Below are 24381 nucleotides of genomic sequence, written 5' to 3'. Positions count from 1 at the left end.
CAGAAGTTAGCAAATTATGAAATTATGGCTTAGGAGTCAGATTCTGCCTGTTGCATTGTTTTGTAAATATATTGGAACACAGATAATGCTCATTTGTTTACATTATCCATGGCTGTTTTTATGCTACAATGCAGCTGAGCCGTTGCAACAGAGACTATATGCCTACAAAGCCTAAAATATACTATCTGGCCCTTTACAGAAAAACCTCTGATTTGGTTCAATACCACGGTCTTCTCTGTTTAATGTCACTTCTTCATTCTTCTGTTGGGAAAGGGGAGAGATAAATCTAGGACTTGCTGGAATAGGAAAACTTCATGACTAAGAGAAAAAAGAGATATTCGAAGATGAAGAGGAAAGAAAATAAATGACCTGTGACCAGTCTCTCCTCAGATCACATATCCTTTAAAATTAGTTGAAGGAAATCTATTTCTTACAATCTGCCTGGAATTGAACGTGGTCTCAGGGAGAAGCATTGAAAAGAAGATAGACCTGAACAGGGTATCAAAACATGGGTCATTCTGCTGAATTTTCATATATAATCAATAATCCAATTGATTAAATTGATCAACTAGCACAAGTGGGGCTGACAGATAACGTTGTTTTTATCACTAGAATAGACCGAACTAAATTAAGACAAAGGCTGATCCAGGCCTCCGGGATCAAACAAAACTACGTCAACTTTAAGCTAATACAGGTAGCTTCTTTTTATGCAAACAATATCCAGAGATTTTTCAAACCCAATCACAAAAAGATAATTTACTGAATCATATTGGGTCCCCTTTACTAAAATGCCAATGAGAGGAATCACTGAATCTAAAGATTGGAAGTAATCTAGAAAGTAAGCCAATAAAGGTCTCTGACTTCAGACACGTCGTAAGTATTCATACCCTTATATTGTGCTGTCACATTTTTTCTTTGTTTATATTTGACATTGCCACTACTCTTCCATCTCCCTTAACATCTTAAAAATATAAACTGGACCTAACTTACTTTTAATTGCAAAAATTACAAAGTGTTTAAGAAACTCAAGTTTAACTTTACTACGAGGATTCTAGAGAGACACAGAAGAAAAGCCTAGATGAAGCCTAAACTGGGGCTCGGTGGCCAAATTCCACCTCCCACATAGGTCTCTAAGGCCTGTGAGCCATGAAATTTTTTTTAAATGATTCAGAAAAAAAATCAAAATAAGAATATTTCATGACACATGACAATTACATAATATTCAGATTTCAGTATCCATTAATAAAATGTTATCCGAACACATCCATATCCATATGTTCATGTATTGTTTGTGGCTGCTTTCAAGCTACAACACCAGAGTTGAGTAGTTTTGATAGAAACTGTATGGACCACAATCGAAACACGTTTATGATCTGGCCTAGTACAGAAAAAAGTTTGTTGGCTTCTGACTTAGAGTTGTATGTCATTTATAATAAATATTCTGCCCCATCCTGGCCTCTAATGCAATTTCAAAGATTATTCTAAGTTTTTGTTTCTGATCAGTGTCATTTATTTCTTAGGAAGCCTGAACCAGACTACATAATTCTTCAGAAAGCAGACTCTAAAATCCGTAGTCAATTATTCTGCAAACATTAATTCATTCATTCAATAAACTTTTATGGGATATTTAAATCTAAACTACTTATAGTAGTAATAAAATCTTATGACGTTGAGTTTACTAAAACTATGAAATTGTGTACTTTTTAATCAATGTTGCCAAACATAGTGTCTGACATGTAGCAAGTGTTTTATAAATGCTTATGTGAATGAAAAACTATGTGATTTCTGTCCCAGAATAACACACAGTCCAATAGAAGAGACAAACACATAAAAACACAGAATTGCTTTAAGACCCATGAAAAAGGTATAAATAACTACTCTATAATGGCAGAAGAGTAAGGTTGCACAAAGGTAGCTTTTGAAAGGGGTACTAAAGAGCAGGATATATATACATACACTGACCCTCTATTTAATTCTCAGAACCATGTGGGAGGTATAAAAACTAGGATTTGGAAACCAGAATCCTGGGAGTAACCAAAGAGCTGGGATGAAGGAACTAGAAAGATTCATGAGGGTGGAAGACTAAACCAAATGCAAAAACAGAGGAGTTAGCTGTGCACAGGCAATCAATGCCTCAGAGGAAATCTTTGCAAACAGAGAATCGTCACGGGCTGTCTGGGCTTAGGTGACAGACTGACATTCCAGACAGCAAGGCAACAGCCACAAAATCTGGCAGCAGCAAAGCAAGTGACAGCATCTCAGCAAAGGAGTCTGAATTTCTGAGACAGGTCTCCCAGACCCAGCCAGTGAACCAGAACCCCGGGTCTAGAGAGTACGATGATAAGTGATAGGTACCAGTCTAGAAAAACATGAAATGTCTGAGAAGTTCAGCAAGGATAATAGCAAGTACAGAGAGCATAATGAGAAGTCCTGGGATAGATAAGAAGCAGAGAATCAGAGGTAGGCCAGCTGGAAAGTAAACAGTATCAGAAAAGTTCATCGACAGGAATGGGGATCTTGGCACCATCTTGTGAGTAAGACAGCATTTCAGTCCCCAAAAGGACTCATGAGATTAACACATCACACCCAACAAAGAGGATCTAGTCATCTGAGTAGGTTTCCAGATTAAGGAATTACACACAGAAACACACACACAGTCACACATATACAAACAAAATAGAATCCAGACTGGTATTTTTGCCTAAAGAATTAAAGCAAATGCATTATTAAAGTCCTAGTGTGAGGCATTATTAGACCTGGTGCTGGGTGGGGTGGCGGGGGGGCAGTGGGGCAGGGAGGCAATAAAAATCTTTCAAGTCAAGTAACTCTCTGGCTTATTGAGTTGATGATCCTTAAATGTCCTTCAATCATGGACAGTGTTGATTCCAGAATCTCTCATTAGACTTAGGTTAAACTTAAAATTCAAGTGCTTTGATTGTGAAAATTGGCTGAATATTAAGACAAAAGGACAAGACAGATTTCAAAACTTAAAAAACAAGCAAAAACAACAAACACTCAGTAAGCTTAATAATAATGGAAATACTGCTAAAAGCTACTAAGTAGAATGTATCAGTATAATGATCACCAGACACTACTATGAGCTGCTTTACCAAATGCAAGCCCTGCCATATTACCTTTATTTCTCTTTCAAAGTTATTTAGTAAATTGACAAATAGTGGTGAAAGATAAAAAATATCTTTAAAATTAGGTATGTATATTCTTATAAATAAAATAATGAAAGAGTGACTAATAGTTCTGTTAGGTTCTTTACACCCCATGGAAAAATCAAAGTGTTTCCAAGGTTGGCCCTTGACCCTCTCTTATTCACACGTTTATTAATGCCTGGATGAAGAAATATAACTTATATACTAAAACATTTAAAAATTCACATATAGTCTAAAGCTAGAATGGAAAGCTAGCATGATAGAGAAAACAGTTCTTTTTCTTTTAAAAAAAAAGCAAATGGCGGCATTAGATTAATGAGCCTATAGGAACGTAGACGGTTGAAGTAAGCAAAGGAAACTAGTTGAGAAATTTGGGAGCATTAACTGTTTACTTAGGCAACACAATGTAATACAAAAAAACTTAGGTAAAAGAGAATTGGGATCTGTTTTTATTTTTACAATTTCTTCGAAGTATGACTTTGAATAAGACACTAAACATTTCTGAAGCTTATATTTCTTATGTTTCAAATTTAGATGAATTTTAGTTTAAACTTTGTAATGATTCTCCTATAGTTTTTAAGAATGGATAAAACCTGGATAGGTAGAAGAGAAAGTGAAAGACATTTTAAGAGAGAATAATAATAAAATGACAACCCAGAGTTAGGAATGATCATGAATGTGAGGAAGCAAACTAAAAGACTAGGTTTCTGACTAGAGAGAAGATTTTACTTAGGTTACACTTAAAATTCAATGAAGGAAGGAAGGAAATAAGTTGAACAATTATAACATGGCCAGGTTTTTGAGGACATACCAAGTTAAGCAGGGGAATTTATTCTTAAAGTAGCTGATAATAGAAATCCAGGAAGTGATTTTGAACAAGTGAGTAAGTGACGATGTGAAAGTCAAGTCTAAGCAAAGGACAGGAGGACAACTAGGAGACTGTGCTAGCTGTTTAACTGAGATGATAAAAGGTTTTTTCATAGTAGTAGAAATATGAAAGAGATGAATGGAAAAAAAATGAAAAGGTCACAGATATGGTGACTAAATCTATAGAAGGGAATAATCAGTTATCATGGTAATTGAAAAAAGCAGTATCATTAACATAATAAAGTGAGGAGGTGCCTCAGTCTGTTCAGGCTGCTATAACAAAACATTACAGACTGGGTGGTTTATAGACAACAAAATTTATTTCTCACAGTTCCGGAGGCTGGAAAGTTTAAGATCAAGGTGTCGCCGTGGTCACATTCCGGTGAAGGTCCTCTTCCTGGTTCATAGCTTGCACCTGTCCTCTGTTTCTTCATATGGTGGAAGGGAAAAGGGATCTCTCTGGAGCTTCTCTGATAAGAGAGCACTAATCCTATTCATGACCTAATCACCTCCCAAAGGCCTCACCTTCTAATGCCATCACATTGGGGGTTAGGATCTCTATGTTAGAATTTTGTGGGGACACAAACATTCTGATCACGGCAAGTGGTGATACTTTTAGTAGTAAAATGTTAAGCATGAATATGAAGATATAAATATGATGTAATTGAAGAACATCCAAATAGAAATGTGCAGAAGTGAGTTCATGATGAAATACTGTATTTAAGCGCAAGTTTCCTGAGGAAATCTGGGAGTCTTCAGAATAAAATAATGAAAACGGCGGTGTTCTCTGAGGAGGAAGTGAATGCACAGAGAAAAGAATAGAGTGTTGAAAACAATCTAGGGAGCTCCGCTGGTTTCTTAAAACAACTTTTTTCTCTGAATAGGGGAGAAGTAGCAAAAAAGAAAAAGAGGAGGAGGGGGAGAATTTGCTGAGCCACGTTTCCTGTTTATGTCCAAATCTATACCAGTCAAACAGCTTAATCAAAAAATACACTATGCAAACTGTGAGACCTCAATACTCTGAACTTACAGGAAAATCAAGCTATGATTCTTGTAGGAGAAAGCATAATTTCAGAGACAGAGGAAAATTACAAAGCTTCGAGAATTTAAAGACCAATTAAAAATTGGTCTTTTCTGTTACTTTTGGATTTAAGAAAACAGTTCAGTGAAAGCAAGAATGTTCTAGCACTGCCACATTTTAAATGCACCACTAAATAGAAGCGCCGCTGGCTTTAATTGAAAACTTTCTATCAAATGCCAAGATTTCCCCTTTATTCAACATCTGAGGACAGATTTGGGCCCTCTACCACCAGCCTGAATCCTGCTCACAATATCACTATCAAAATTCACCTGGACTAGGGATGTGCAAAAGAGAAGACAGACAGGTAAAAATATTACCTGAGACTAGGCAACAGTTATGTAAGACACAACAACCAGGAAAATATGAGAAAATTAAGTCAACCATTTGACTACTTGGTCTCTGTGATGCCATGTGTCACTGATATGGTATAACCTAGATGCTTACGTCTGACCCTCATCACCAAGTTTCATAAGAAGGATCTCTTTTGGGGCACTGGTAAGTTGGAGAATCTTTTACAGAATTTCTTTTGGGGATTCCAAATTAAATTTATAACTTTATCTAAATTATGAGTTCTTTATTTAATTTTGTAAATAAAGAGAAGTGGTATAATAATGGGGAGTATAAATTAGTAGCCATGAGGGCTGATTTCCATGACTGTCTTTACAACAAACTCCCTTTTTCTTTGGACAAAGAAGAAATGGGAGAAAAGAAAAGACAATAAACATATTTATTCTGTATCTGCTACATAGATGCTTCTGTTTATGTATTCCAAATTAATCTCTCTCTCTCTCTCTCTACAATTCACTCTTCTTAGCAATGGAATAGGCTCACCCTAATAATTCATAAGAAAAGTGCAAACCATTCAATGGGAAAAAAAGCAAATAATATTTATATACGATGTGCAGTAAATATTTAATAAGATGATAGCTGGTATAGGTGAGAATATAGGCAGAGGTGCACTGGCAAACAGACTCTCTGAGGCAAGAAAAAAAAATGTCCTCATTTGTAGTGTTTGTCAGTTTCCATGATCTATGTGTTCTCAGCATGGCATATTTCAAGCTACCAGTGTGACATAACTGTACACAGGTTTGGGAAGAGATGCAGAATCAGCTCTCACAAACCTGGTATTATGCACTGTCAACATACTATATGTATAGAGAAATGGACACACATATGATGGGTGGCACATTCTTTTTGTATGTACCATCAATTATATGTTGTAATAAGATTCAAAATCACAAAAATAAATAGGAATTCATGGACTAATTCATCATCAAGTTATCTGTATATGAAAAATCTTGCACACAACCCAAAGTATCAAAGACTATATCAACTATTGATGTAGAATGGAGAAGATTTTTGCAGCTTCGTTTATAATAGTGAAACTGAATAAATAAATAAATGGCTACATAAACTTGCATTATACTTGTACTATAAAAAAGAAACACTTATTTTAAAAGAAAAAAAACATGGAGAAGAAAGAAAAAAAGTGATAGAAAAGAGAGAAATTTGGAAGGATGAATTGTTATTTCTCAGGACAGATATGGGGAAAGGACTTAGGATGAGGATTTTTACATTTACTTTTATATTTCTGTATTATTTAAGCTCTTTAAATAAGCATTTGTCACAAAAAAAGTGGAGCTAGTAATAATACTTAAAGTTTGATGAGAATCACAGAAAATTATGTGATGCATTATAAAAAATGTTGGTTACCTTATTAATTTCTTTTGGCCTCAGATTCTTTTATCTTATAATTACAAAAATCCTGTAACCTTTATCCTGGCATTATAAAAATGTTATCATACAATTATAAAAATCCTATCATTCTTTAACCTATTGTTTATTTAATGCTTGCAGTGGTGTGCTGGAGCTGGCTCAAACTGGTTCATGGGGAAAGCTGATTTTTAAATTTTCAGAAACGTGTAAGCCAGTAGTTACGCACAGCTACTATTATAAATAAAAGTGCATAAACATAAATAATGCTAAACCTAAAAATTGGTTTTAGTTTAATACTTACATTTGTATGAGTGTAAGAAATAGTTTACACTATTAGGTCACATATCATTTTTAGTAACGATAAATTTATTTGGAAAAGAGTTAATTGGTATGCAACTCCATTGGTTGTGGCTGAATTGCAACCATAGGTTGGCTATAGATATGTGTTCCTTATTTTTTTAGCCTAAGTTTGGCCCCAAAATTTATGATTCATGAAAATAGGCTAGAGAAAAAAATAATGTTGGTAAGAAAAAAACACTGAAATATAAATGACAGGATAAACATATTTTTGCATAGATATTGAAATTCAATTTAAAATTTTCTTCCTGAAACTCTGACAAAACATTCTGAGAAAATCTAAAGTAAAGTTTAGATTCTGAGAAAATCTAAAGTAAGGTTTCTACTACTGGGTATAGGTTGAGTAGACTAAACAAAAGAAAAAAAAACAAAATCTAAATCCATTCAGAACTTGCATTCTGAGTACCTACAGTGTGCTAGGAGCAGTGTCAGACACTGAAGGTACAAAGATGAGAAAGGCTACCCGAGTCCTCAAAAGGCTCCCCAAAGAAGTGAAAAGGGAAATCTGATCAATTCTATATTGCAGATAAGAACAGCATGCTAAGGAGGTGCTAAGTGTCCCTGAGAGGCTTGTCTCAGTCTTTCTAGAGGAATGAAAAAATGTTGTTTAAATAAAAAATAATTACTCCAGTAATCTGAAAACAATGATACTCTTTCGAGAGAGAGAAAAGAAAGGGGGAACAACCCTTATCTGCTCGGTTGAGAGCTACAAAGCCCTCTGATTCCCATGGAAACTTTCACATTGTGAGTTTTCCTCTGAAAATACAGTTAACATCCTTCTATAAAGTTACATATCCTAGATGATTACCTATTCTTTTCTTTGCTGTGATTTTGGAAAGTTCCAGTGCCAGTTTTCTAAAATCTAGCAAGCCCTTCTCCTGCTGGCAATTATTCAGAGTCCAGTAGCTTCTGAAAATGACAAGTACTGCATTCAAAAAAAGGAAAGAAAGCATGATATTATTTCTAAAAAGTGATTATTTTCTTTTATAAAGTAAGAAAAGAGAAATTCCTGAATGCTTCAATGATTTGAGACTTATAGACTAATGTCTTAATAGAGAGTACATGCTTATCTCAGGAGAAATATAAGTAATGATTTGATAGATACCAATAGAAGGAGTTATATAAATTCGTGATTGGAAATAAGCTGTGTTTCTATATTGGAGGAAGTAATCAACTGTTAGTTGATAATCTGTAGTTTAGTCTTATTGTAAGGAATGTTGACTTAAATATGTTTTTGAAACCCTAAACCGAAAGCAGTCTCTTACATTCTAGTATAAAAATGACATCATACTGGAATGTAAATATATGAAGCCAGAAATTTCTATTTTTATTTACCTTTTTTACTAATAAAAATACTATTTTACTACTATTTCTATTTTTATCCACACTGTATCTTATACTTAGAACAATGTCTAGCATATAGTGAGTGATCAAATATTTATAGAATGAATGAATGTATGAATGAATACACGAATGACAGAAAGAGGTACATAATTCTTTAATAGTTGTAAGTACCCTCAATTCCAAGATTAACATATTATGTCCGTTGTGATACAATTAGTTAGCTGACCCAGAAGATAAAAAATTCTTTATTTAAAATAATTTAAAGATGACATCAACAAAGTATCTGTACATTTATTCTGGAGAATTAGCTGAACGAATTCCTGTTTTAGTTCTGCGGAACTCAACAGAAGAAAGACTTGCACATAAAACCTTCGCTTTCTTTGTTTAATGTGATGCTATTAAGAAACTTGGAGATCTGTTAGTAATGTTCTTTCTTATTTCTTTAATAAAGGAACAAAATCAAACATATAGAGAAGTATATTCATAGCTGTCAAATACATGATACTTTAAAAACTTAGCTCTATCTTCTCCAAATTAAAATGAAATGCCCATTCTTTCTCTCTCCATTTCTGCATCATCTTTATAATAGTCTACCTCTTTACTTTTCCTTTGTTCTCTTGAATTTCCCCTTTCTTCTTTTCTCTATCTTCCTTGCATAAAATTATAAAATACATTCCCTTTGCAGTTGCCAGGTTTTCTTTAGCCACAATTGCAGGCTAGGAATGTAAGCTCTTGGCCAGATTTTGCCATCGGCTTCTCCAAAGAAAAGAAAATATGTTCTTTGTGAGTGATTGTGTTATACAGCAGCAAATTGACTTTTATGTGAGGTTTCTTCCTTTAAAAGCCTCCTAGAAGAATCAACTTATCCATAAACTCTTTACAGAATCAAGATCAGATTTATTATCCATAAATTATTCCTGTTAGAGCTTTGTTGAAACTCAGCCGTGAATAACTCTGTTGATTGTCATTTATCAGCTTTCTAGCAAGCTGGTTCAGCTGCCGAACTTTTTGTGTGGTTATAATTCTCCCCTCATATTTATCTTCCACTTCTGTTTCACTCAGCCTCGTCATATAATCTCCTAAGAGGGAAGGCACATATATAGTACTAAACATTGTCCAAAATTAGACTCCCGAGCATAATCTTTTTCAGACCTAATTTTATTAATTTAGATGCATGAGCTCTTCCAACTTTCAACTCTTTGGATCTTCCCACCATCAAGAGGGATAGACACATGACTGAGCATTTTTTCAGATGTTTCCAGCTGTCCTAACAAATACCAAGTGGTCAAAAGTAGCACATCAGAAACATCTGTAAATGACATTGTACAAATGTTCTCAAAATAACAACAACAAAAAAAGAATGGACTGCTGAAGTTCCTCATGGTGGGGTATGGTCTCTTGTTAAGCCTTAATCCAAGATTTTGAAATTCAGAATAGGAAGTGGTTAAGATCACAGAATAATTGGAAATACCCGAAAATGTGTCACATTTGAGGAGTTTAGGCTTTAGTCCCTTATCTTAGTTTTTATAGATTACCGGCTTAGCATTTGAGAAAGTAATCATAGCTTTTAGGTAGTGAAAGAATCATGAGAGTCAGAATTCCTCATCGCATACTCTCACTATATTATTTTCTTGATGAGTTGTTCTGTTTTGCACTAAATCACTAAATCTAGGGCACTGTTGTCTCAGGTCTGCAACTGCAGCTCACTTGCCTGGGTCTGCTGTAGGAGAATACATAATAATGTTCCTTTCTGTTCTCTTCTTACCCATTCTTCAATGAAGAGCCTAAAGAAACTCACCACATTTTTAGAAACAAAGGTGCTTTTATTCAATGTTCTTGAAATAACTGGAAGAAAATGCGAGGAGAACAGGAACTGGGCTCTGGTGACAAAGATCCAAAACTCAGCTTTCTCTCTATTTTTGGCAATATACAAAAGTTTCCTTACAATTTTGAAATTAATATTGCAATATCTATCATATTCTGTTATGTTGAATAGCGAACAAGACATCACATGTACCTGTATCTAGCCCAAACACTGATCACTTGTTCATTAAAACTATACACACTGAGAAGAATGAGGTATGCATCTGGGTTTGCCTATACGTCTTTTATGCCTTTCTTCATACAAGTGTTCATATTTTAAATTACGGTTTACTTTTTATTTAAAAATATTCAGTACTTATTATTTATCAGGGTGTGGATGAGTTTATCATTGTGAAAATATATACTATGACTGTCCCTGAGGTATTCCTTCCCAAATAAACAATCAACTACTTAATATGAAGAAGCTATGAAGTGGTATGTTCATAATATTATAGGATGATTTGTACTCAGTTAACAATATTTATTCGGTATACCTTGTCTGCCATATTCTCTCTGAAGAAGATGTAGATGAGGGCAGATATATAAAAGTAGGAGTAATTACGATCCTTGATTTTAAAGATCTTACAATTTATCATTTCCTATGGTCGGTGTGCTTTTCTATCCCAGATATAGGTTTTGTCAAAGAAGGCACAGCATTTAAACCATGTTTCGTACATATTAGGATTTCAAAAACTACTTTGTCAAAAAAAAAAAAAAAAGAATGAATTTAGAGATTTTTTTTTAAATTTCACAGTCATTGCAGGGAAAAAAACAACAACGCTGTTTTTATTGAAATGCAGGGGAAGGGGGAAAGATAAAGCAACCATTGAAATTGTATGTAGGGGAGTATTTTAGGGGGCATAGTGCTTGAGTAAGAAAGTTGAGCTACTCTTGAGGGAAAGAAAGAAAAGCTCTAAAATGCTGAGAGATGAAATAAAGTTGCCAGCCTCACAGTATTCGAGTTAAAATAGCCAACTCCTACTGAAGGAGTCAAGACCAAAGAATTCTTCCCTGTTGGTCACATTCGGGGCAGATTTTAATCTATTATTCTACCTGATTTTAAAACTTTCTTTAAAGTTATTTATAATTGAGTTATTTTAAATGATTTTTGGGGGAGGACTTTTAGAAATTTGCAATATAACCATCTAGATGATTGTAGAGAGAGTCTGGGCTGGAGAGCCTTGGAAATTTCTGATTTATTTCCTGATAGAAAGTTAGAAATTCGGCATTGAATGATGTTACCATTTAAAGTAGAGAATGATTGTGTTTAAACAAAAAGGGTGGGTATCCTTTTCAAAAGCCTAGCCTGATTCCTCCGCTGAAGAATCTTTTTTGTTAAAAGAATAATGTTGCTTTTTTTATTGATATGAAATAATGGGTCAAATAAGGTTTTTCCTGTAACAGTTATTATAACCCTTCATCTCAATAGAAAATATATATTAATTCTAAATAGCTATATATTAAACCCATTTATTTCCTTTATCTTCACTTTCAGAAGTCAAAAATGTTAAAATTATAATTTAGATCCAGATATATTTCAATGTGATTATTACAAAGTCACTTTGCATGAACTATAAATCTGAGTATAGAAGAAACTCTTGATAAACTCCAGTCAAGGAAAGATCAGTGACGAGAGGTGAACATTTAACTTTCTTATCAAAGCTGGTAAAATACTACATTGGATGACTGAATTTATCTTTGAAAACAATGACAGTCAAAACAGGTCTGTGCATATTCAGTGCTGAAATAGAAATTAGTTAAAAATGAAATAAATGTTAATATATGCAATTCTACCTTTTTAGAAATGCTAAATGGGTTTCATATTTAGAAAGTTCTACATAACAATAGTAGATATTAATATCAAATGTATACATTTCAGTGGCATTTTGCCAAATATTCTTAACTAGATATCATATTTTAGAAGGATTTTTTTAAAGCTACTGTGGTATTATTGTGCCGGTAAAATATTTATCTTACTTCAAAGTTTTTAGGCACTGTACTAAGCTAAGAGAAACATAATCTTTTCACATTGGGAAAATGAAATATTTTTTTTTTCGAATCTGGGAATCCATATGTAAGTTCACAAAAACAAATTTGAATGGGAAATTTAAGAAAAGAATCACGATTATCTACAGAGAAATTTGTAGAAAATTTACCATTCTCAAAAAACAGGGACAATTGTTAGAATTAAAAATACTGAATATTTTAGATATAAGTAATAAGTGAAATATTGATAAAATAGTAGACCAGGGGCTATGGGTACAACTAATCAGCTCAACTTATGGACTTATTAGATGTGGAACCAAGGGGGTTGCTTCAGCTCTGTTTTTGGTTTTTCTATTTGCCAAATGAGAATGATGATAGGATGCATATCATAGAGGTATTATCAGAGATGAATGAGTCAGTAACTATAAAACACTTAAAGGAGTGCCTCACACCTAGTGAACTTTCTACTTACACGTGTTAAGTGAAAACATAAGGATCCAGAGATCAGAGAATAAAAACAGAATGGAGAGACTCTCAGTATGTTTAGAAACTATGATACCACAAAGCACAGGCTCAATAATACCTGATTTATGATGAGATGCCATTATGGAACCTCTGTCAATATTAATAGCCAAATAAGCTTCCTAATTACTCTCAGCTAATTAAATTGATGAGAGTAAATAAGAAAAAAAAGTGACTAAACAAAGTGAGATCTAAGGATTAAATTGCCCAAGACTGACCCCCATAGCCTAGGTGCTCAGAGGAGAATGAGATGGTCTCCTGCAGAACAGAGCAATTTAGGAAATAAGACCCACCGATCAATGGAAATCTGATAAGGCTAAGTGCTTAAGGCAGTCATTCCTGATAGAAAGCTGAAGCAGCAGATCATGGCTGGAAGCCACATCATATAACCACCACTGCAAGCCCTATACCCTCATCACCCAAAGGGACTGGCGCTCCAGCCTAGGACCAGAGGCTGCAATTTATACTGCTGTAACCACAAAGCTTGTATTCAAGCTATTGATTATGCTGATTGGGGTGGAGTTTGAGCTTTCCTAATCATGCAGATGCTTCACAACTCAAGATCCAATGGTCTTACCTAAAAATGTTCTATCTTGCTAAATTCCTGTGTGCTAATTTAGAATGCAACAGGTTTTGGAGGAACCATGCCCCAGCCATAGTTCTTACATCCATGAATTATTCCCTCATGTGTTTGCTATCTGGTAATTCTCTCCTGTTTGCTTGATCAAAGGTTTAAGCCAAACCAAAACTTGACCCACTGGCTTCCTTCACAGTTTCAAAAGCATTGATGAACTATGAGGGATCTAAAGCATCTCACGGTGCTTAGGTAGCAGCATCCTAGGTTATCACTCATGTCTATACCGTACTAAAAACTTGAAATACTTCAGCGCTAAGTACAAAGAAACATTCCCAAGACAGTCCTAGCCATATTGACCAGAAAATCCCAGGAGCTAAAGCTCCCTTAGTGACTGAATAGAAAAGAAGAAAATAAAAAAGAAGAAAAGACTGAAGGGAGGGAGGGATAGAGGGAGGGAGAAAGGAGGGAGAGAAGAAGGAAGGCCACTGATTTCCTGTGCTTAAGGGGCACTCTATTACAACAGGACTTGTGAAGGAACCATACCGATAGAACACTTTCAACTTCACTTGTTGAAATAACTGTCAAGTTATATAAGCACAAAAATAGCCATACGAAGGACCAGGAAAGTACCTTGAGAATAAAGCCCTGACTCATCTCTTCTAAAAGAGTTTATTCAGCCACTCATTTATTTATTCAACAAATATTTTCTAAATACTAACAATGTCCTTGGCGGTGTTCTAGGTACTGGTGAACAAAACTAAAAAGTCTCCGCCTTATATAACTTTTATTTCAGTGAAGGTAGGCAAATGATAATTTTATTTATTTTTATATTTATATATGCATGTATATATACACATAAACTGTGCAATATTATATTAGATGATAATAAATGCTGAGAATAAAAGGAAAGCCAGATAAAAGGATAGAGAATGTTATGGTGTTTCAATTTCAGACTGAAAAAGTGAATTTTGAGCAAAGATTTGCAGGAAGAGAGGGAACTAATCATTTGATATCTGAAGGGAGCAGTATTCTAGGTAGGGGAAGCACAGGTACAAAGTCCTCAGGACAAGAGCATAAAAGTTACACTAAATGGAAAATAAAAAAGCAGAGTGTTGGCAGGGAGAATGGCAGACGGTGGCGAAGTTAGCCAGGAGCGAAGTGATGTAAGACCCTGTGTGCCATGCTGAGGACTATTTTCCACTCTGAGTGAGAAGGGCAACCACTGGAGGATTTTAAGGTCAGGATTGATGCGATTGTAATCTTACTGAGCTGCTCTTTAAAAGGATCATTCAATAGACTATGGGGAGAGCAGAAACTGTTGAAATAGTCCAGATGATGACAGTCTGAACCACAAGGGGGCGCACTGAAAACTATGTGCGGCAGTTGATTTTGATTATATTTTTAAGGTATAGCTAACAAGATTTGCTGCTAGATTAAGAGAGTCATGTCAAAATGTTTGTAAATACTGAAAGAGTTTAGGGTACAACTGTGTTGTGCTGAGTAAATGTGTGTGGTAAATTTAAACTTCAATATGAAGACACGGATGCTTATTATTTATTTTTAATACGATATTACATATTGGATCAGTTGTTTGACACAAGGGTACTTAATCCTAGGTTCAGAAATACCCTAGAATGTTGAAATAGTGGCATGCAAAAGGAAATACATGATGTGTTGCTTCCCACCCCTCAACATGCTAAAATAATTTTTGTTAAAAGAAATGTGTAAGAAAAACATTTTAAAATAACATATTTTTAAAACATATCTTAAAAAACAATGCCTTAGGAAAAAATTGTATTTCTATTATTGTTACTCTTTTGATGATAAATAGGCAAACCCTTTTCAAGGAAGGATCTATCCTTAGGATTTTGAATGAGCAACCACCTTAGGAAAACCTTGTGAAGTGTGGATTTTTACAGTAAATGTCTCTGCCAAGGAAACTAAAGAAAATGGCTCCCCTACCCTTAGATCATAGAAAAACTCCTCCAATAGAGTGGCCTGATTTATCACTTTCCAGCAAACATCTGGCAGGTACATAAAAGTAAATAGGTACTAAGATCCCCTTTCCTCTGTGGGAAGACTGAGCTAAACATGGTCTGCTCTGAAAATTTATAGATTGATAACTTTACAGCCAAGCAAGCAGAATGTGCTCCGAAAATGAGCCAGTAATAAAATGCTAATATTTACTCACAAATATTGCTTTCTGTACGACCAATCTGGAAGTAGCACAGTTTAGTGAGGTCCCATTTACTTATTAAAGCAACAAATATTGTTTTGAGTGGTCCACATAAGGTTATAGACATACCAAGATGGTGAAGGCAAGATTTCTACACGGGAGGCATAAATAATTCGTTATAATGCAACACGAAAACCGCCATCGTCGTTGTGGTTGTTAGGACTGTTCACGCATTTCACACATCTCAGTTCTCACCTGTTAGTCGCACTATGAGGCTTGTCTTTCTCCACTCCCTTTGAAGTTAGCTGAGGCCATAGGAGTTGCTTCAGTCAGTGAAATGCGACTGGAAGTGATTTTGGTCACTTCTGGTTAAAAGTTCTAAAAGCCAGGCCATGATAGACCATGTCGTTTCTTCTGGGCACTATGATTTCAAAGCAGGAAAAAAAGCATGATATTATTTCTAAAAAGTGATTATTTTTGTCACAGCTTTTCTTTCTTTTTTACTAAATTAAGATCATAAAGTTCTCAGAAGAGAGTCCAGACATGCACAAGTTCTCAAATTTTATCCCTTTCTCCCTGAGAGATAAAGAAAACAAGTTAGTGTTTACCAATATGTAGGTGGGAAAGTTGAGCAGATAGAAGATGCATACTGATTTGAATTTAGTCTTTTTAAAACTCCATTTGAATATGAAAACATAGAATATGCTTAGTTAGCAAGTGATTTATGGATAAGGACGAGTATTTTTAGTTTCTTTAGCAAGATAGTGAAGTTTATCGTGCCAGTGATTCAGATAAATAGATAAAAATTCAGGTTAGCTGAACACCCTCACTGATGAGCAAAAAGCCAAAATATATTCACATGTATATTAATGATTTACCTCTGGCTAATATTACTTTAGGGGCTCTTCTATAATTTTGTTTGCAACTGTTTACTTTGAAAATATAATATTCAATGATAGAACACATGGTAGGTTACTTCATTGGTGTAACTTTAAAGTGAAGGGATGTCTTAATTTTACCTATATCTGTGGCAATACTGGGCAATGTCTTGAAGACATTTTTGGTTGTCATGACTGTAGGCGAGTGTTACAGACCTATAGGGAGTAGACATCCAGGATGTTCCTAAACATTCTACAATGCATAGAATACCTCTTCCAGCAAACAGTTATCAATGTCAAAATTTTAATAATACTGAGATTGAGAAAACCTGCCCTGTTTTTATGGCTGTTTGGAGTTCCATATACCCCTCATCTTTGATTGCAGACGTATTTAATGCTCTGCATTCCTTGGGCTTTCAATGTCAGCCTGATCCCAGTGAAGAAAGCATTCAAATAAACATTCCTGTGAATGGTGTCAAAATACTGTTTAAAAATAATAATAATATACAGAGATATCAATGCTCAGTTATAATTAGAACATCAGTAAATACTCATTGCTCATAGTGTCCCTTTGGCATAAAGCATGATATGATAAATGGTCACGTACTTAATTATTTCATTACAGCTTCAACATTTAAAATACAGTTTTGGAAGCAATTAATCTAAAATAGATTAGTGTTTGGGCAGGACTATGACATACACACAAAAAAATGCCAATGTCTTTGGCACAGAAATCTATCTGCTCCCAGCACAGGTAGGCTCTCCCACAATATAGATACTCTGCATCCTTTATTTTTCTCATTTCTGTTATTGTCACCAACATTATTAAGAGCAATAAGAATTGTTCAGACAAAACAAAAAAATACATATTTTTTTCCTGACCCAGCAACTGAAATTGATTTTACTTATATTTCCAAAGTAATGTTTTCATGACTTCTTACTGGATCAAAATACGTGTATCTACATCATATACATCTGTGGAATACAACCCATTTATGCTCTACCATTTGTCACCGCATTATTGCATTTGATCTGTCCTCCCTCCAACACATTCTCCTCCATATTGCCAGTTATAAATATAAACACAGAGCTCCAAGCATGTTAGTCATATATTTTAAAACCATGAATTCACTCCCTTGACAGTAGGATAAAATGCTTCGTGGGTCACACAAAACTATGTGCTTGCTGGCACCTCTCTAACTCTCTCCAGATTCATCTTTAGTTGATTTTCTTTCCTGACCTCTCTGTTGCCATTCCTGAACAAACCAGCCATTATTTATTAATTTATTTTTTAAGACCCAGTTCAAATACGATCTCTTCTCTGAACCCCACCTTTATTTCCTTAGAGACATTTAGTCCTATTCTTCTCTATGTTCCAAAAGTTCTGTATATTAACAGGTATAATATCTTTACACCTATGATATTAACTACTGCTTTCTTTTGACTTTAGGTCTATCTTAACCATTGTGATCTCCCCAAACACCGTAAGCATATCCTATTCTACTTTGTAGCATAAGCACCTGGCCATTTTGTTGCTTATAATGTCTTCTGACGAAGTTTTTGAATAACTCAATAAATACATTGAAACCATTTATTTTATCTTTGCCCCGTTATTAACTTTCGCCCAAGTGTGTACCATTTAAGAAAAAACTGATTGTCTGTTTACTTGTCTTTGTGGCATTGGTGTGGTCATCGAAAGAGCAGACAGAAAGAAGACCCAAAGAGTCAGACAACACAACCAGTTTATTGGATGACTGGCTCCTGGCTCACCAACTGGGTACTATGGGATAGAAATCATGTCCAATCTAAAAGTCACGATTTTAATTTATGGAGCAGACTGTCACCTTATCCTTTTCTTTTCTCCTCGGCATATGTTCTACAGTAATTTTGACATATTAACATATTTCTTTTGATGAATCAGCAGCTCAGTATAATAGCCACCTCAAACATGAGATGGCTAATATTATTCCATAGGTGTTTTAGAAAGTATTAACGTTAAATGAATGTCGATAGAAAGGGTATATGCATTTTAGCCATTTAATGTATTTGTAATATCAAAGAGAAGTGGTATAAAAGAAGCTATCAATATTAAATAAATGTTTTAGCAACATACATTATAAATTTTAAGTGACTGGCATAAACTATGAATAAAATACGGTGCTTATTATTAGTCTTAGACGGTTTCTTTTTAAAGAAGCCATTAATATTGTGATGACCTCAGGTATACTGTAATAGGCTTTAGAGAGAGTCATCCATTAAGCCATTATAAATTTAACAAAGATAGAGTAAATTCCATAATTATAGGTAGCCCCACACACACAAACATGAACTGAAGAGAATTTTTAGGTCAAAAAAAAAAAAATCTGTGAAAGAGACGGAGACCTCAAAGTGATACAAGAAAGTCCTTTAGTCCTTTATCCTCTCTTCAGCTTTACAACTCTATCATTTATGTCCGTATTGTGGCTACTTTTCCTTGTTTTTTTTTCTTTTTTCATATTCCAGTCTAACTAAACAAGAAAAAAATTTTTTCACTCTAGTCACAGAGGAAGCTAAGAATTAGAGTCAATCAGACATAGGTTTACAATTCCAGTTCTATCAAAATTCAGCAACTTACAAAACCTCATTAAACCTCAGTTCCCTCAAATATAAAATGGGGATACAATAGTAATTGCACTATGAAATTGCTGTATTAAATGGAATATACCTAGAATGCCCTTATTATAGTAATCATTCAATAAGCGAATGGTGTCTTATCTTTTTGTTTGTTTTCTGCTTTTTGTATTCCAAATCAAACCTCTATGAAAATATATTTTTTCAGACTGAACGCAACTTTATGATTCATAGTTTTTCATGACAATACAAGGTTGGACTAATTTCTAGTTTTAATATTTTGTCTATTTGTATACAAGTTACAGATTGTTTGTTTAAACAATATGGGTTAATAGGCTGCTGTCCAAAGCTGTAATGTCCCATACGTTAGCCTCTAGGCACATGTGGCGATTGAATAAGTGAAATGTGGCTGGTCCAAATTGAGATATCTGTGAACTTGTTATATTCAACAGGATTCAAGTATGTTCTGCTTATTATGTTTGTTGTTATATGTCTTAACTATCTTTAGGTCTCTTTTAACATAAATCAGTCTCTCTCTCTCTCTCTCTCTCTCTCTGTCTCTCTTTCTCTATCTGTCTCTGTCTGTCTCTCTCTCTGTCTCTCTGTCTCTCTGTTTGTCTCTCCATCTCTCTCTCTCTCTGGTTTAGATATTAACAGGCTTAAAAAATGCAGCAGTTGCCTTGCAGAATGTTCTATATTCTAGAATTGGCTGATTTCTTCCTTGTTATAACAGTCACACATAATCCTTTACTATTCTCTGTTAGTTAAATCTAAGGCTTGATTAGATTTAGACTCATGATTTTCCTTTGGTCTGAATACGTAGTTTGTTTACTTATACTGCATCACCTCGGAAGGTTTGCCATCTCATTTTTCTTAATGTAAGAGTGAGCAAGATATTCAGGTTTGGCCTGCCTGATCCCTTCACTGTTAAGCTCCCGAATCACCTCTACATTTATTCATTTTATCATCTGGATCAATCAGAATTCAGCCAAAAAACTGAGCCACTCTTTCTATTGTGGTACTGAAGATTTATTATAGGAACTTGACCTATGCAAATGAGGGAGGAACTGAAAAAGCAAAAGTCTGGAAGGAAAGTGTCAGGATCAAAAAAAAAAAAAAAAAAAAAAAAGGTCAGTAGCTAATCGGTCTGAAATTCTGCAGCAAGGACATCAGAGAAGCCAATGAATGGGCTTCAGGAGCAGTAGGTGGACTCTCTGGGAAACCATGCATCTCTGTAGCACCCACCTCTATAATCTGCAATGAACAGCTTTCAGTGAACCTGGGGCCACTATTGACCACTTAGGAAAATAGATACATAGCAGAGGAGAATGAGGACGGATGGGGTAGGCGTCTTGCCTTTGTTGGTTACCATGTTTAATCACAACACATCTCTGAAATTTACAGTTTTTGCTTCACATTGACTTCTCAATTTGGGGCAAATTACTCTTTTATTCAATTCTAGTGTGGGTCCATACAAAGAAGGGAATTCCAGGAAGCATAGTTCTTGGCGGTAGCCATGTTTATATAACACAACCCAGCACACCATCTATTGATGGTACCTAATTAAGGGTTGTAAAATGGTGATTTTTCTAATTCTATATTCTAATTCTGAATTTCTTTGTGGATGTATTACATAGAATTCTTTTTTAATAAGAAAATTCATTCACCAGATGTATTTGGTAACCCAGAAACAAGTCAGAGAAATAGAATAAATATTAATTTCCATCTATTATAAATTTTCAGGGTAATGAGTTGTTGTCCTAGCAACTTTCAGTGGTGTCTGATGAGTGACACTATGCTCTCTCTCTCATTTTTATCCCCTCCATTATTCCTTATTGAGGAGATATGCCAATTTGAGCTCCTGGATTTCTTATATTTATTTCCTTTTTAAATTCATTATAATCTTTGCTATAAGGTTCAGACTGTGCCATATTTATAGAGTACTTTCTCTTTGTCATTTTGTACTTAATCTGCAACTTGCGTTTTCTGCGAGTTTTTCTGAAATTTGTCTTCCCAGGTTATCACTCTGCACGTAGTTCTCTCCTATGGAGATGATTTTTGTTGGTTCATGGTACAATTTATGTCTTACTTCCTTTTATCTTTGACTCTACCACTATAGAGAATATGGTGCTGGTGTATGTTTTGGTCAAATCTGCCCATATCTGAGATTTCTAGGAATTTCTTTTTTATAGAATTTTGTTGAAAATATCTTTTTTTTTTCCTCTAGGATTTTATTTGTTCTACCTGTTTTACGAGAGTATTTTATAAAAAGCTATGTTACCATCATGCTCTGCCTATAGGAGTTTCCCCTATCATCTTTGCAGAGATTTAACCAGGAATTTATTTATTAAATTGATCAGAAATCTATTCCCTCAAAGATTTCGCCTAAGGTGATCAGCTTCAATTCTCTATTTCTAAACCCTTAGGAAAATAAATTTAATTCTTCTTGTGTAAAACACATCTTTAAAAACCCAACTAAAACAGTTACCATATCCCTACTGAGTCTTTTTTTTTTTTCCATTTTGAACATTCTATCCTTCCCTTTAAACATTCTTTACATATCCAACAAAAGGGTTGTGAACTAATCTGCATGTCTATATTGGAGTTCTAAAATAACAAGGCTGACATGGAAATTTTATTTTTCATTGAAACTTTTAATTCTCATAGGAAGAAATGGAGATAGAAAAGCTAATGGTTATGTCCAGAAACATCCAAATAAACCAACTTAGGAAACAAAGGAGGGGTGAGCAGATGATTAGACAAAATTTTGGGCTTAAGAGAGTATCCAGAGAAGGAACTGATCTTCATTTAGGAGTAAGATAATGATGAGTGTTTTAATTCGTTCATTTTGCAGTTAATAAGAGAAGTACACTCCTAAATATTATAGTCATTAATCTGAGTACTAATTTAGTCTACAAGGAAGATGCTTGATTTATATCTGGTAGAGTTCTTCCAGTGTTCTTGGGAGCTTATTTTATGTTTCTTAAAAGAGAAAAATGAAAACAGAAAGAGGAAGTTAATATTTTGAAAGCCTGAAAGGATATAATCGGTGGTAGGAATTCCCTTTTCAAGGATTCTTGATCAGCACTGTTGGGAGCTAGCAAGATAGATAAAGAAACACTTACAACAAAGAATTCAGCAGAAATGGTAAAAATAGAAAAACACAGTCACCATCAATACGATAATATTAGAAAAGGGATTGCTGGGTGGTTACCACAGTGATGGCAGAATACCACAGAGGACTGCTAAGGCTGCTAAAGAAATTTATGATTCTTGAGTACTAGTCACTTTAAAGGTTTGTAGATCAAAAACAATAATGTAAATATAGCACTGGAACCCATAACCATTTATATTTCCAGGCAAGCATTTTGAATTTCTTCCCTGTTGTTATCCCATTTTTTCCAACCCTCCTAAGCTGAATGAGCATAACTGAGTTTAATAATGCAGGTGTGAGCTGATGACTAAAGGTTAGGTAAATGAGACTTAAACAATGTTGCCAACAGCCTTACTGATGAGCTGGTGATTTTCTTGGGTAGATTTTGTTTTATTTTTCCCTTCTTTCAAGTCACTTTATTCTCCCTATATTATGGCAGCATCTATTCTTCCAGTTATGAAAAACGAAGGACAATTATTGTACAGGAGTTTTCGGATCTTGTCTATGGAACGCTCTGATTCTGATTCTAAATAAAACAGGAGAATCTTTTTGGTAACTGATGATGCAAAGTATTTATAGATAATAAGTGGCCACTACTACTCTTTAGAACTTTACTAATAATTCTTGGTATCGTATTTATTCCATCAGGCCATTGTATCCCAAGATAAGAGGTTTAGAAAATCCAAGCACTTAAAAATCATGGGATTAAATTTAAAAATCAACAATAAATTACATTAAATGCCAATAACCTCATGGCAGGTGAATACTTGAGAAACAAAACCGTCTTTTGTAATGTGCACCTTTACTTCTTTTGTTCATTTCTCAAATATTAAATAGGTATCGATTACTGTGGAGACAAATATCAAACCCTATTAAATGAGTAGTTAAATATTGACAAATGTAAAGTGGAGACCGATACTTGCTGCAGGGGACAGTAGTGATTGATATTCACTGGGAATAAGTTTAATGTACACTAATATTATTTTCACCAAAATAATTGCAAGTCTTTCCTTTAGGATCTTTAAATTTAATAATGTAAAACCTCATTTTATCCAAATATATTTGAGAGACCAGAGGCCAATTAAGATTTTTTTCCTTCTAGCCAAAACAAACAAATATTTAGATGTCATTAGACATAAACTGTATTAAGTATGAAAGTCTTAATGACCTTAAACTAAGCATTTAGGGCATCTCATTTTTATACACAATTGATAAATGTTTTAATATCTTATGGAAAAATCTTTGGGTATAGATGGTTTTCAAAATGCGTAATTTTTAAAGTTTTTATAAAAGAAATATTAGAGTACGTACCAATTATTATGCAATGCCCCTATTATTGCTAAACCAGCAGTCCATAATCAAATGTGATACTATTTCTACAGCAAGGAGTTCAAAAACTCACACTAAGCAAAATAAAGGAAAACAAAACAAAGTCTATTTCGGTTCATGTCAGTTTTGTGGCAAAACCAATTTTTGATAATTTAAGAGGGAAGAAAACTTTGTTTTAGAGTATTAAATTGTTTAGATCTATTTAAAAATTAGTACATAATTTTTGAATTATTAGTAGTTATGTTATTTTCTAAAAGTAGTATGGAAGATGGATAGTTTTATTTTCATTCAATTAAATAAATATTCTCCATGGTATCTTGATAAGAAGTTATCTCACCTCTTAATTTAAATACAGTACAAGATTATTCATCAGCCATTCCTAAAAGGACCTCCCAGTCATGTAGAAAGCATAAAGGGAGGTTCTATTAAAGACTCAGAGAATGTAATCATAGTGGGCTTTTATGGCACCTCTTGTATGCCTGGGGGCTCATCAACCTCTTTCTTCCACCCATGTCATCTAGATCCTTGCTACTCCAAATGTTTTCTGAAGGTGAGCAGCATTTGCAGCAACTGGGATCTTGTTAGAAATGCAGAATCTCAGTTCCCATTCTAAATCAGTGCAACCAGTATCTACATTTTTAATAGATTCCAGCAATTTTAAGAACATTCAGACTGATTAATAATAATCTACCAAATCATGAAGGAAGAAAGTCTCAACTGTTTCTAAATAGGCTTTCTCCATTCTTGTCATTGTTTA

General features: G+C 34.4%; 1 long non-coding RNA gene across 1 annotated transcript in view; it reads right to left on the bottom strand.

Moving 5' to 3' along the window:
• LOC120588978 (uncharacterized) overlaps positions 1-24381 on the bottom strand; it is an 83185-nt gene that overhangs the window by 32872 nt on the left and 25932 nt on the right. The window contains exon 3 of the long non-coding RNA XR_005649358.1: positions 15909-16074. This is a non-coding gene — a long non-coding RNA (uncharacterized LOC120588978). The remainder of the gene's footprint in view (positions 1-15908; positions 16075-24381) is intronic.

The sequence above is a fragment of the Pteropus medius genome, unplaced genomic scaffold (genome assembly GCF_902729225.1).
Source record: "Pteropus medius unplaced genomic scaffold, Ma_sr-lr_union100, whole genome shotgun sequence".
Lineage (NCBI taxonomy): Eukaryota > Metazoa > Chordata > Mammalia > Chiroptera > Pteropodidae > Pteropus > Pteropus medius.
This window is presented reverse-complemented; position numbering and strand designations above follow the sequence as displayed.